Source organism: Cryptomeria japonica, chromosome 4 (genome assembly GCF_030272615.1).
Source record: "Cryptomeria japonica chromosome 4, Sugi_1.0, whole genome shotgun sequence".
In the NCBI taxonomy this organism is placed as follows: domain Eukaryota; kingdom Viridiplantae; phylum Streptophyta; class Pinopsida; order Cupressales; family Cupressaceae; genus Cryptomeria; species Cryptomeria japonica.
In genome coordinates this window covers 588,301,845-588,318,061 of record NC_081408.1, presented here as the reverse complement: position 1 = coordinate 588,318,061, position 16,217 = coordinate 588,301,845, and positions in this window count along the sequence as shown.

Below are 16,217 nucleotides of genomic sequence, written 5' to 3'. Positions count from 1 at the left end.
TGATAGTGTGGGCAAAAATGAGAGAAAGAATTCTTGGTATTTTTTAATCAAAAGTAGAAATTTAGAAGTATGAATTATATTTAAAATTTTATACCACTTTATTGTTTTGGTCCCACTTTTTATTCAAAATGAGTGCACTTTGACAAAAAAAATATGATACATGATTGACAAATTTAACCATGTGGGACATGTATCTTCATAGGTGTGCATGAACAGGAAAAGTCTAGTTACACTTGCTCATACATTCAAGCAAAAACTGTAAGAGAGTGGTCTGGTCTTGTCTCATTTTCTTTTGTATTTTATTTGATTCTAAAACACTTCTATTGTTATCTACAAGAATTCTTGGTACTTTTTAATCAAAAGTAGAAATGTAGAAGTACTAATTATATTTAAAATATTATACCACTTTATTGTTTTGGTCCCACTTTTTATTCGAAATGAGTGCACTTTGACAAAAAATTGATACTCGATTCACAAATTTGACCATGTGGGACATGTTTCTTCATAGGTGCGAATGAGTAGGCAAAGTCTAGTTACACGTGCTCACAAATTGAAGCAAAAACTGTAAGAGAGTGGTCAAGGTTTGTCTCATTTTTATTTTGTATTTTATATGATTCTAAAACACTTCTATTATTATCTATAAAATAAAGGCATTGGTTTTAGCTAGCAATTATTGGAATCCTAGTTTTAGTTTATGTAGGGCTTTTTATAGCAGGAGCCTATTTTTTTTACAAGCACTACTATACCTATAGGGTCAGCTTCAAGGTTACAAAAGAGTTGAGGCATAGAAACATACTCAATTCTTTGGGCTACTGCTACAACAATGTGAATACTTTCTCATCTATGGATACATGCCTAATGGGAACTTGCAGATGCCCTTCATGAAAAGGTTGCTCACAAAAAAATGTTACCAAATGGGGTTTCTAGGTATAATGTTGTTGTTAGAATTTCTTAAGGACTTTTCTATTTGCATCTATTTCAAAGAGAAATTTCTAGTTAGTGGGACTCGCTGCAAAACTTTTGGCATAAACGAGGATGTCACAATGAAAAGAATATCTCCGTGGCTAGTCAAGATACGAATGAGTATGTATCAAAATTGATTATAAATAGTCATATTATGCACTATAAGCTTGTCAGATTTTTGGTATGATTCCATATAAATGGTGATTTTCTTTTTCTCTACAAATTGCTCTCAAATGAATGTCTTGAAAAATATCCATTTCCAGGAATTTGGGGAGATGAAAGATTCTTTGAAGAGGGATTGAAGGGATAACATATCTTCATGAGGGTCAATATAAGTGCATTTTGCATAGAGACATCAAGGCCAACAATGTGATGCTAGATTCAAATTTCAATGTGAAGCTTGGGGATTTTGGTATTGTCAATGTTGGAGACTTGTTGATCTAAGTGTGTGATGTTGGCAATGTGTGTTGTCATTGATGTCAACACTAATATTTGGCAATATATTGTCACTTAGTTTGGATAGAAAGGAATGTGGTATTCTTTTCGATACCTCATATGACACAATGATGAGTATATGAGATGTTGGAGGTGTAAATTTTTATGGTACTTTTGAATAGATGGTGATAGTTTGTTTATTGGTGGTGCAGTTTACCCAAAGGCTTAATAACTGTTTGCATATATTTTTGGAGCTCATGAATTGTGTTTTGTCATATGTTCATATTGATGTGTTGAATTTACTTTCTTTGTAGAAGACTTTGTAATTATGTTGATTCAATTTCACCTTCAACAGTTGAAGGAAATTTTTCTAAGTGTTGAGTTTGTGAGTTTACTTATGTTTTTGGGTCAGTATTATGCTCTGCATTCTTCCACAGTGAATCTGTTTGTTGGGTAAAAGCACAATGGCGTGTCACACTTTTATAAAGGAACCAGCCAACACAACTAAAATTGTTTAACTTCGATTGTATAAAAGTGGCATTTCTAAATTGAATTTTGAAATGTTGTAAACTGATCAAATGTAGAAATATGAATGAGATTTATGTCTATTATTTTAAAAAAAATTTAGGAAAAAAATTGATTTTTTTTTTATAAATTCCAAGATAGATTTTTCATTGTTCAAAAATGCTGAAAATCAGGGGTTCTAGTCGGCATCACCAAAAAAAAAGAAAAACGGACAATTTTTTTTCCAAATAGAGAACATATATATGCAGTGTTAAAGAAAATAAAAAATTGATGTATATTATTCTCGTTATAATATTTTGAAGTCTAACATAGCTAAATTTGACAGTTTTCATTTGGCGTCACCTTTTGACTACTAAATTTATCATTAACAAAAAATGCTTTTCGAGAAGATTCTCTCATCTAGTGAAAAATATTTTTTTAATTTCTTTTAATATCATTTAATATATTTTTTTAATTTCTAATCAGCCTTTTTTTTAACTTTAAAAAGCTACTCGCAATGTTTAATTAATAAAAAAGATTTAAATTAATCAAAATACTAAAAAAATTATGTCTAGATTCATGACTTTGAGCTCTATAAAAGGGTATTTTTTGATTTTCGTAAAAAAATATTCTGCTTGAAGAAAAATTGAGCAAAAGTGAAAAGTTTAAAAAATACAGAGTTTTTCACCTTTTTTGTACCACTTCACATGACACATAGGCTAGTCCGACTGAACTCAATCTGGCTAGACTACCCTTATTTCAAATTATAAAAAAAGATTGGAATTTTTTTTGAATGGACTCATTTGAACTAAGGGAGTCCGACAAGACTCCCAACGCCATTTTGATGCCACGTAGGCACCATGTGGTGCCACACGGCTCGGGGGTAGTTTGGCCGGACTAAGTCCGACTGGACTCAATTCGACCGGAATACCCACAAATGGCCTAAAGTGTGACACAACTCCATGCTTATGCCCTGTTGTGTAGATCTAGAGTTTGGTTTGGTGATAGGTTTTATGCATGCTATCAATATTTTAGTTGTTTTAATTGCATACAAAATAAGTTAAACTTGTTTGATCCCTTAGTTCCAAATTGAAAGTATAGTTTCAGGTCATATGGAAGAATGCTCTACATTCTCTTGCATGGACAGTAGTGATGGTGCAGTTTTGAGAACATGTTATGGATAGTATCTTGGACACATAAAAAGTTTTTTAAGTCTTTTGGTATAATGTTGAAAAACTATTACTTGTTTTTGTCTACAGGTATTACAAAGTGCTTGTCAATTTTGTGATCTACTACTTGCATATTGATTTTCAGTGACTAGTTACCTTATGAGATGAATGGATAAGGATTATTGTTTGGTCACATATCTTCTTCGGTGATCTGCATTAAGTTTTGATAGTTGGTTATGTCAAAGATCAATCTTTGAGGAGCCATTATGTTGTTTGTGGCAGACCCACAATTTTCGTATGATTGTGGATGGTCTAGACCTATTCCTTTTATGTTGGAACACATTTTAATGGTGTATTATTATGATGTTAAGGTTGACTATGCTTTGGGTTGTTCCACAATCTATTTTGGTGAAGTTATATTATGTTTTTGGGCCAACTTATGTCTTTTCACACATCTCACTTTTTAGGTCCTATCTAGCTGACATAATAAATAGTTTTAGATGTTACAAATTGTATATATAAGGAAAGAAGTTAAAGAATCATTTATGAAAATATATTGTGTGTGTGTGTGTGGATAGTCTTTTCTATTACTACTGTTTGTGTATAAAGGTCAATGGTTTGAGTTCTTTGTTGCCTTTTATTTATACTAATATATTTATATTTATAAAAATTTATGTAAAAACTATTGATTAATATCATTATTAAGATAATTAAAAACAAATTCAATCTAGTTTTGCTCTGTATGGGTCTGCTATTAAAAACAAATCAAATCCAATTGTTGCATTTTAAAAATAAATCAAATTTAATTTATATTTTATACGGTGGGTCTGCTTTTTGTTTTCTTATATGGATTGCATTGACCTCCTACAAACCTTGTTGCCATTGTATATCACCTATTGATGTTGTGACCAACATTTACATCGGCAGGGGTGCAAGGGTAACATTGATAGAAAAGTACATGTAAGTTAACACGTTAAGGAGGTGTATTCTTTATTGTTTTAGCATTTGAAAAACATTTGTCTTACATATTTGCCTATAGTTAATTGAAAGAAAGATTTGTTAAAATTTCAGTTTTGAAGATTTTGTAGTTGATGATTACCTTTGCTTGTTTTTTTTTTTTTTTTGTAAAATTTTAACTATATTTAAATATATACTATAAGGGCTCTAATTTACACATGCCCTCTTGTGTAAATGATGTAACTGTTGGCATTTGCATGAAGATTGCATTAATGATATGTTATGTTGCCATTGATGTCAATTAACTGGTAATGATATTGTTGATATTGATGTTATTGTTGATATTGTCTTGTAATCGATAGGAAGAACTTTGTGAAGGATATTGTAAACCGGTATGTAAGTTTGTGAGTTGAACCAGTAACTAGTGTAAAAGGTTAAACCCTATCTATGTAATGTAACCAGTAAACCCTACTAGTTGTTTTTGTTAAACCCTAACCAATTAAGGTTGTTTTATTGGTTATTGTTGGTTTATGACTAGATGTTGAGCAGTAATGATGGTGACAAGTAAGGTCATTGTATGAAGACAAGTTCAAATTGTTTTGGCACATTTGTTTGTCTAGGGAATGAGCAAAGTGTATTGCATCTAATGCAAAGCACGTGATGATTTACTGAGCTCGATGTAGAGGTAATCAAGGAGCGGTTGAGGTTTTCTTGATTGATGTGTATAGATTGCTATGTAATCCAACGATCATACTTATACTGACTTGTTTGTAATCGCGATGAGAGAATTAGGTTTTTGTTGTGTTATCGACCTAACTGATTTGTATTTAAGGTCAATGATGTTGTCTAGTTGAAAGAGTTGGTAGAGATCAGTTGAATGTGTGGTTGCCAAATCAGATAATGAGTTTGTAGTTTGAGTAAAGGCAGATAGGAGCTTAAAAGGATCTGAGCAAGTGTAGCTCTATTCAGACAGATCAAGCAAACTCCTATTGTTTTCTAACAATTACAGCAGAAACAAAATCCCCTAACCGGGTAAGCTCTAACAAGCTTGGTTACTTATTAAATCCTCTAACAAGGTGATCCATTAGATTGAATTTTCAAATCCTCGACTGAGGTTACTCCTTACAGCGTATTTTCTTCTAACAAGGCATTTGTAGTCAATCCCTTATCTGGAATAGGATCAATTCTTAACAGGACTTTTGTAAAAGCTTTAACAGGCTTGGCTCCTAACAGGGAAAACTTAAGAAGAGTTCAGATATTATCTTGTGAGTACCATCTCACCGTGGTTCTTACCTATTTGGGTTTCCATGTCAAAAATACTTGTGTCATCTGGTGAATGTTTTTGTGGTTATGATCTTGTGGTCAATTTGATTAACTACTTAGCTATTTTTGATAAGGCATGATAACCAGAAGCATTGAGAAATGAAGTATGTTGACATATGATAAATAATTTGGATGTTTACAAGTTAAATGTTGTTTACTGTTAAATTGTTGTAATAGTCAACCGATTTTCTTCTGAGTATTTATCTTGACAATGGTATTTTATTGATAAGTTTACTTTGTGTGATTGAGATTGAGTTTGGGAAAGTTTGTACCAGTTTTTCTATTTACTGATTCACCCCCTCCCCTCTCAGTAATCTACCAAATACTTATTCTTTCATCATACCATCAACAACATTTTCATTTCACTATAGATACATATACATTTAGCTATTTAAAAGGGTTTTTTGAAAGTTTTAGACATATCCAAGATTTGGAGTAAGTCGAGTCTGACCAATTTATTTACACAATACATATTAAATTTTGATTAGGGAGCCTATTTCTTCTAGGACTGGAGTGTTAATTGATCCTTTGTAACCCTTATCACATATTGTTGAAATATCCTTGAAAATCCCCTATCCCTCTTAGTTGATGACTCCTTTGTAAATCTATATAAATTCATGCTAATCATGATAACTCCTTTACAACTCTATACAACTTAATTTGAATCATGATGGCTCCTTTATAAACCTATACAACTTCATGCTAATTTTGATTGATGCTTCATAGGCATATATAACTTCACACTAATCATGGTAGCTAGTGTCCTTTTCCATGTATAGCTTCTTGCTAATTATTGATGGTTCCTTTAATTCCCATTTCACTCTTTTTACTTTTTACATTTTTGTTTATTGACATTGTCAACTAGTTGTTGATCTTAATTTAAGATTAAAATCAAGTGCTATGCATGGAATTTTGATCTTATAGGTGTTGGCAATTGACACTCATCCAGTGGCTGTTGATGCTTGATTAATGGTTTAGGGTTGTGATTGATGGAAACTCTTCATGAGATTCCTATTTGGTAATTACGAATCTTGATATTCAAAAGAGGATGTGAACCGGTAGCCAGTTAACCTGTATTTCAGGTTGAGCTGAGCAGTTTTGGTCCGGAAGCTTTCCGGTGATTGCAGTGTTATGAATCATGTATAGGGTGATTGGGCTGATATAGAGACATAAATTTATCACCTATTTGGTGATCCACATTTATCTTTGGTGATCCGGTGAAGTTGACATATGACTACATGTTACATTAGCAGACTGACTTGGTGAATGATCTATTTTGTGACTGCGGATATATAAGACCGGTGCATAAGATCTTTTGATGTGTGGTATTAATGATATGTGAGCGAGTGGTGATTAAAAATCCTTTGTAGAATAGTTTCACTTGCGTATTCTTGATCCGGTAGCTGACCGAGATAAGAAACGGAGGAGAGGTTTAGAGAAGATATAGTTAGAGATTTGGCACTTAACCAAAGCTCATATAGGCATTGTTAGATGCTATTTTTAGAGTTCTTTCATTGTATTTTATCATTGTAGTTGATCAATAAGGTAGTGAGCCTTCTTGAGGTTGTAGCCCTTATTGTATTTGAGTAGTGAGCTCTAGGCAGTGTGCCTGAATGCTTGTGCCTTTCCCATATTGTAATATTATTTTTCTACTGGCCATAGTAGAATAATATTATGGGTTCAAATCCCACCATGGTTTTTCCCATTTTGGTTTTCAGGTAAAATATTCTGGTGTTATGATTTTGTGGTTGGTTATTTTGTGTTTATGTATTTCAGTTTCATGTTTATGCTTCTAATGGTTTAAAGATAAGTCATAAAACTCATTAACCGATAGATCACCGATTCACCCTCCCCCTCTCATTGATCCCTGATTTCAACAATAGGTACATAGATGGAGTATTCATTGCAAGGAGCATCTATAGATCATTATTATTATGCAAGTTATTTTATTATGTACCTATTATTTACTTTTATATTGATTGCTTGTTTTGATTAGTTAAATTGGTAGAGGCTTGGACTATTACATAACAAATACATAGACAAAATAGTGAGAAAGCCATGAGACTCATGAAGTGAGAACACAAAACCATAGTAACAACTGCCAAAAAAGAACAAAAACCAATGGACATCCAAAAATAGATGCAACAAAACCCAAAGATAGATGAGATTAAAGATTAACAGAATAAAAAAACCACAGATCCACCCCCATTGAAGGCACAAATCGATGACCTACTTGGTGGGGGCTTCTTAATCTTCCAATCTTGACTCATAGCCTTCACCTTATCAGAGAAGAAGAGTCATTTGTTGGATCCTTTGCTAGATGAAATAACACGTGAATCCAGAGTCACTTTCACCTTGGACATTGACCCCTCCAACCCTGTACTAGGGGAAGAGTCCAAATGCCTCTTCTTTTGAACCTGCTTCTTCTCAATCTCCTCTCGGATAGCTTGTAGGTTTTTTGTATTCCTTTTAAATATTTCACTTCTCTGCACAATCACATCCTCCATTTTTTTTAGGCACATCTAGTTGCTTTCCTCCATTGCCTTCATTATTTCCTTCTTGTCCTCTTTCTAGTCAATCTTCTCATACAGCCCCTTCAATTATTCTTCCATTCCTTCCCATTTGTCTAAATTATCATCCAAATCATTAGCCACTTCTCAAACTTCTCAAGCTCTAGAATCTACTTCAGTGATGGCTTCCAATCTATTAAATTTCTTCACATAGACAGGGAAGTCCCATTTTCTTGTTGATTTCACCAATGGGGGGTGGGGTAGAAGGGGTACCCTCTTTATTAATAGGGTTATCTGGGGTCCACTTTGACACAATAGAACAAAAAGGAGGTAGAATCCTTAGAGGCAATCTCCACATCATTCTCCTCTTCAACAATACTTACAACACTGGTATGGGCCAAGGGGTTTTTAGATTTATCCATTTTGCCAGGGTTAACTTGGGTAGGGGTCCCTTTAGGTTTAGGAGTAGGGCCAATCTCTTCATATTCTAAGATGTTTGAAATCTCAATGCATAAAGAAGGGCCAAAAGGGTTAAAAGTTGGGCTAATGGTAGGGGTTAAGTTTAGATGAAAAGTATAAAGTCGAAGGATATGCCCATAGTGCAAGGGAAGGACATCTTTGGTTTTTCCCACAACTACAGTTTGAGAAATAGATGAGAAAACCCAATACAATAAATTCATTTTCAACCCATACCTTAAATGGTTAAGCATGGGTAAAAGTTGTGAATGGAAGCATTTGAACCTCCCATCCAAGGTGATGAGCTTCATGAGGAGAAATGCCACCTCTTTCCATATTCCACATAAGTTGTTCCCACTAGGTAAGTGCAAGAAGTTGTGTCCACTTTTTGGCCAAAAACTGGAAGTTTTTTCCCTTTTTTTTCAATTTTGTCCCGTTTGACCTAAATATTTGAGGCACTTAAAGGATGATTCTTGAAAAAATTCAGTAATAGAAAATGCAGTGCTTGAAGTCTACTTTCCAAATATGAATTTTTTTTCAATACCCAGATCTTAAAAAGGAAGTTTGAATAGGAATTAGTAAAACCTACAGTTTAAAAGTCACTTTTTAGGACCATACCATGCCCGTGTACGACAAGCATGATTTGACCTAAATGAAACTATTTTTCTTTATCCTTTTGGGAAAAGATCTATAACTCACTCATCTTTGATGAGGATATTTGTTTGTAATTTTTTTCCATATATTATTTTTTGTGTTATTTTTTAATTGGGCATAATCACTGTTTTGAAAAATCCGCGTGTACGGCAAGCATAATTTGACCTAAACCTAACATTAAAATTTTTTTTTTCTTAAACTCTATAGATTTGTCCGAAGTTTGATGCCATATAATTGTTTTTAAAAAAAACTTAAAGACAAAAAAGTTATTAAAATTTTAAAAAAACATGTTATTTCAAGTTTATGGATCTCTTTCATTAGAAACTATTTTAAAATTAAAAATATTGATCCATTCTCTTAAAAAAATATATATTTGGAATCTAGATAGTGTGTACTATAATGGGTTTTTGTTGTTTAAAAAAATTCTGAAAATTAGGTGTTCAGATATATTTTTGAAGTCATTTTTTTGTATGAAGCTTGATTTAGGCTTGAAGTTGTAGGTCAAACCAGTTCCGAGTCTCAGGTTCGGCTTTCTGAACCATTTACCAAGCCTAATTCTGAACCTACAAGTGGGCCCCAAAAAGAACTTTTTACAAATGGGATCCCGTGTTGAGAACAAGATCCCGTGTTGAAAACGGGATCCCGTTATTTATTGCAAATTATTAAAAAAAAAAAAAGCAAACGGGATCCCGTTTCAAATTAAAACGGGATCTCATTTGCTTTTACCATTAATTTTTTTTTTTGAATTATATAAATATATGATCATTTAACATAATAAAACATGTCGATTCAAATGTGCGAGTTTTTAAATGATATATTATGATCTAGTTGTCCTTTGGATGCTTTTTGGTTGCAATTTGAGATCCATTTTTTGAAGGTGGCATTTATTGCATGAGTTTTTAGTCATGGGGTCTAAACAACGTCAGAAGAAGAAACAAAGGAGGAAATTGACCGTCGAGGAAATTCAAGAAGAACGAGAGAAGGAGGCCAAATGTCAAAGGGATAGAAGAATGACGATTCGACAAATGAATAATCTTGATGCTTCTGGATCCACAACAATGGAAGAGACAAACATTCAAGATGATACCTTGGGGGATCAGATGGACGTAGATGATGCAATTATGGATGATGATGATGTGAATGAAATAATTATGAAGAATATTCCAAGTACAACATCCTCAAATCTAGGTACATCTTCAAATTATCCAGGTACATCTTCAAATCCTTCTCTGCAAGACATGGATAATGCGATTATAGGTGATCTTCATATTGCTGATTTAGTAGAAGCTGGATATACCAATGTTGAGATTGATGAATTGTCCATGAAAATGAAAACCTTCATGTTGGTAGAGATGAAATTTTTTTGAATGTTGAAACTGAAAATCCTTTTGAACATGGTGAAAATGAAAATCCTCCAATTGTTGAAGATCAAGGAAACTTTTTTATAAAAATTGAAAAAAATGTTTTGGATAATCTTCCTGGTAAGATTTCTTGGAGACAGATAAGAACATATGCCAATAGAATATACAAAGAATTTTTTTATCGAAAAAAACTTGCAATTCAATGTCAACTTATGATGCAATTGATGAGAATGTGGAAAATGAGAAAAGTGATGAAAAAAATAGGCATCTATGTGAAAGCATCAAAAAAAGATGAATCTGTTAAGCATGTTATGTCTACTGTTGCAAGTGCCATTGAACCTATTGGTACAACGAGTCGATCTAAAGATAAGAATGTGACACGACGAGCTATAACAACTACCATAGTGAATAAAGAAACCTTGAATAAAAGGATGGTAAGCAACATTAGTGGAATTTTAAAGATGCATCCTAAAACATTGGTTAGAGCAGCTAAAAGAAGAGAAAGTATTGAAAGTGATCCAATCAACCAAAGTTGGAGTTTTAGTGGTAGACTTTGCAGGTTAGATATGAAATTGAATATTGAAGTGAAATCTTTGGTTGAAAAGTTTTGGCATGATAATACAAGGGTATCATCTAATGTTAGAGATATTCTAAAGTTGAGAGTGGGGTGTAAAATTCATGACCCTCATCCAAAACACCTATTAGACACAACTCAAACTGAATTTTATAGAAATTTTTTGGATGAAGTTTTGTTACCTAGAAATATCACTATAAGTCGAAGATCATTTGAAAAATGCAAGCCCTGGTATGTGAAAATTAACAAGCAAAGAGTCTCTTGTTGTTGTAAAATGCACGTGTAATTTCATTACTATTATGATGTTTTTCAATACATACGTTGTGTTTTGCATAGTAACATGCTTATCCAGGAATGTGGTATTGATATGCCACCTGAATCAATCAAAGAATTTGTAGCAAGTTTATTTTATTAAATAACTAATGGACAATTATTTTATTTACATTCATGTATTTCTAGACAATGTTCTAGTTGTGGCAATTTTTCATCACTAGTAGAATGTATGCATGAGAGTAGTGAAATTGATTTTGGACAACAACTAGTGGATGCTAGAAGATTTAGGAATGTTGAGTATCCCTTAAAGGATGGGAAAATAGGAAAGTGTGTCAATTTAATCACAGAGAAGGTTAGTGTACATGCATTCATGTCATAATTTAAAAGTAAGATTGTACCAAAATATGTGACACACTCTTGACATGCTAGATGGCTTGATTCTCAATTTTGCACATGTAGAAATACATTTCTAGTTGCAAGTATACTATTAGTGGTGGACTTTGCAGAAAACTATACTCTTAAGCCACAAGAGGAAATTCAATCTCAATATTACAATTCCACTCAAGTTGCAATTTTTGTTCATATTTTTTATAGACACACAGATGATAGCACAGAGGATGATAGAAATATCATAAGGGAGTATCATTTCTATGTGAGTGATAATAGGATGCACTCGTCAGAGTTTGTTCAATATTGTTTTAGCATATTCTACAGAAATATAAGAGAAAGAGGAATCCAGATGACAAAACATCTTATATGGTCAGATAATTGTACTGGACAATTCAAGAATACTCGAATGTTTTATTGGTTAAGCAGGGCTCACAAGGAATACAATATCCAACAAATATGGAGTTTTTTTGAAGCTGGACATGGAAAAGGAGAACATAATGGAGCTAGTGCATGTGTTAAAAGAATTCTTGCTAGAGAGCAATTAAAATTTGAAGATAATGTAAAATTTAAAGATGCACGTGCAATTGTAGATTGGTGCAACACAACCTTATCTACTGGATCAAGTGTGAACTCTACAATTCAAAGATTCTTTTGGTTAGTTGAAGAGGAAAACATTGTGTTGAAACTTGATTGTGAGACAATTAGCAGATCAACAAAATGGCATTCATTTAAGAGTTCAAATGCAAGCACATGGACTATATGGATAAGGGAACTTGCATGTTTTTGTCAGTTTTGTATTTCAAGTGATTCTGATGTATGTGAGAATACTGAATGGGTTGAAGATTGGAATCAAAGATCCTTGACTCCTACTCAAGCACAAGATCAGATTAACACAATTGAAGATAATGATGAACTGTTTGCATCAGATGATTATGATCGTGTTTCAGACCTTGTACAGAAAGGTAATCATTTTTTATTATTTTGTTGGCCATTTAATAAAATTAGTTTCAAACTTTTTTATATTTGGTGTAAATTAAAAATGACATTTTTTAAATTCTAAATTGTGATAATTTATTAATTTTTTGTTTGTCTAGGACATGTGTATGTTGTTGTTGCACCTGAGGACAATGAAGAGGAAACATAATATTGTTTGGCTCGATGTGTTGAGACTAAACACAAACTAGTTAATCCTCGAGAAGATGATGATGGTTTTCATTATCTGACTAGTTCAGTGGTAGTTGTTGGAACTTGGCTAAGGAAATATTTGACAAGGAAGAATGGTTTGCCTGCTTTTGAAGATTATGAAACACATAAGAAGATAATACACTACTCACATTTGATTGTTGCAACAAATATACAACTATTGAGATATTGCGGAAAACCTAGTAATAAAAAGTTGTGGACAATTTCTATGGAAGATCACAAGACAATTATAGATGCTTTGGAAAAAAGAGAGGATGCAGATGGTACAATGGAATAAGTATTTAAATAAAGAGGTATGTATACATGTTAAATGTATGTATGTATATATTGTGTACATGTATAATTTCTTTTTATTACATACCATTTGATCATATAGATGGTTTAAATATTATTGTTTGATATATATAGGCCCATCCCCTTATTGAGAGCTCTTACACAATTGTCTTACATTTAATGGAATAAGTATTTAATATATAGAGGTACGTATACTTGTTTTAAAATTATGTATGTCTTTTGAAATGATTATACTTGCTTTAAAATTATACTTCAAATGATCATCTTTTAAGGCACATGTCCTATTTCTAGTTTGATCCCCTTAAGCCACATGTCCCAATCGTACACCCATCCCCTTAAGCCAAGTCATGTCCTAATCAATTAATCTCCCCTTAAGCCATGTCCTATAATTTAGTTCAAATGATCCTCTTTTAAGGCACATGTCCTATTTCTAGTTTGATCCCCTTAAGCCACATCTCCCAATTGTACACCCATGCCCTTAAGCCGAGTCATGTCCTAATAAATTAATCTCCCCTTGAGCCATGTCCTATAATTTAGTTCAAATGATCCTCTTTTAAGGCACATGTCCTATTTCTAGTTTGATCCCCTTAAGCCACATGTCCCAATCGTATACCCATCCCCTTAAGTTGAGTCATGTCCTAATCAATTAATCTCCCCTTGAGCCATGTCCTATAATTTAGTTCAAATGATCCTCTTTTAAGGCACATGTCCTATTTCTAGTTTGATCCCCTTAAGCCACATGTCCCAATCGTACACCCATCCCCTTAAGCCAAGTCATATCGTAATCAATTAATCTCCCCTTGAGCCATGTCCTATAATTTAGTTCAAATGATCCTCTTTTAAGGCACATGTCCTATTTCTTGTTTGATCCCCTTAAGCCACATGTCCCAATCATACACCCATCCCCTTAAGCCGAGTCATGTCCTAATCAATTAATCTCCCCTTGAGCCATGTCCTATAATTTAGTTCAAATGATCCTCTTTTAAGGCACATGTCCTATTTCTAGTTTGATCCCCTTAAGTCATGTCCTATTTTGGTTTTTTAAATTAAATTTGACTTAGTTAATATACATGCATTTAATAAATGATTTCTAATTAAGTTTTGATTAATTTTTTTTTTTGTGCATGTAGGTACATCTTGTTACCAGGCTTTTAATTGTGGAGATCTAATTTAAAATCTCTAGATTGCTTTTGAAACCGTGGAGATCTAATTTATCTAGATCGCTTTTGAAACTGCTTTAAATGTCTTAGATTGGATCAAACTTATATAATACTTTAGATTTCAGAATATTGAGTTAGACTTTAATATATATATATAGATTTAAGACGTGTGGATCTTGAAATTTTTTAATTTGAGATACATGGATGAAGCTAAATTATTATATATTCAAGAGATGCACCTGGATTAAACTTTTTTATATTTAAGCTTTTAGTATGTATATATGTGTGCATGTACATGGTAATTTTAGAAATTATCAATTGCTTTGAATTAATTTTTTAATGTATACAACATTTGTGTGTGTCAACATGTGTTATTTGGAAAAATATCAAAATTGCAAGTGTTTTATTTTTAATACATGATATATATGTACATGTGTACAAGTGTGCTATTTTTATAAATATCAATTCCTCATGTGTGTATATGTGTTCAATTGCACTTGCTATTTTGAGATGTGGATGAAGCTCTAAATTATTATATATTCAAGAGATGCACCTAGATTAAACATTTATAAATATCAATTGCTCATACTACATATATGTGTTCAAAATTACACTCGCTTCATTTATTTTTAATCTATTTATTTAGTTTTAGTATCATGTAAGTACACATACACATACATATATAGATTTAGATTAAAAATAAATGAAATTTACATATAGCTTGAGATGATTATAAATAAATAAATATATGTATAAATATAGTGTCCATGAAACACTTGTATGTATGTGTACTAGAGAAGTGAACACTCCAACGTAAAACATATATATATATATATATATCACATGTACAAGCACTACATATATGCATATCAAGTCTAGATGTGTGATGATCAACAAGTCCACATGTGGTCAACATGAAATATAATCAAAGTGTACGTGCAAAATAAACAAGTCCATGTGTACATGCAAAATAAACAAGTCCCAGTGTGTACACATGTACACACATGTATGTAGCAAGTCCATGCTCAAAAAGAAATATATAATCAAAGTGCGCAAAATAAACAAGTCCCATGGGATGGAATGATCAAATATCAGTAAACTACATGAAACATGTAACAAATCTAGCTCTTAAAATGAAGACGGTTGTAAGCCCTAAATATGATCTAGATTCCTCTTCAAGCCACATGGACGAAGAGGAGAAGATCCACTCTGCAAGACAAAAATGTTCAAGTTTCTGAGAGTTCTACGTAGTTCATGTTCATATATATATTTAAAAAAAATTTAAAAATTTCAATTATAAGTTCAGTAGCACATACGTGTACATGAGTAGGCCCATCTCCTCTAGACTCTACTAAGGGCTCTGTATCTCTAGGTGCTATAGGGGCAGTCGATGACACTAGTATCTCATGCTATATATAGTACATGAACACACACACACACACACACACACACACACACACACACACACACACACATATATATAGATCAAGATCAATTGATGATTTAAAATAGAAATATAGATCTAATTTATATTTAAAATGTTCATTTTGAGCTAGAGATAATTTAATGTTCATATGCACACATACCTAACTCAGATCATCTCCTTTAGGCATTACAGTATCCGGGGCGACATACAAAAAAATTGAGCCACTATCAACAAGATCCTATAAGGTATTTAAAAAAGAGTTGCACGTGTCAATTATATGTATCAATTAATTTAATTTTTAAATAAAATATGATTTTGAAACTTGTATCAATTTTTTTAAATTTAAATCAACATTAAATACCTGAAATGACGACGATGTCTGTAGAAAACTATCAAGAGGATCAGGATGATCATATGGCCATCTGGATGTAAACTCACCCTGATGGTCGTATCCACCTGTACAACAAAATTAATTAAATCTAGATATTAAATCAAATGTACATTATGTTTATTTATTTATTTAAAATATTGAATGTAAGTTTGATGAACAAAATTAATTAAATCT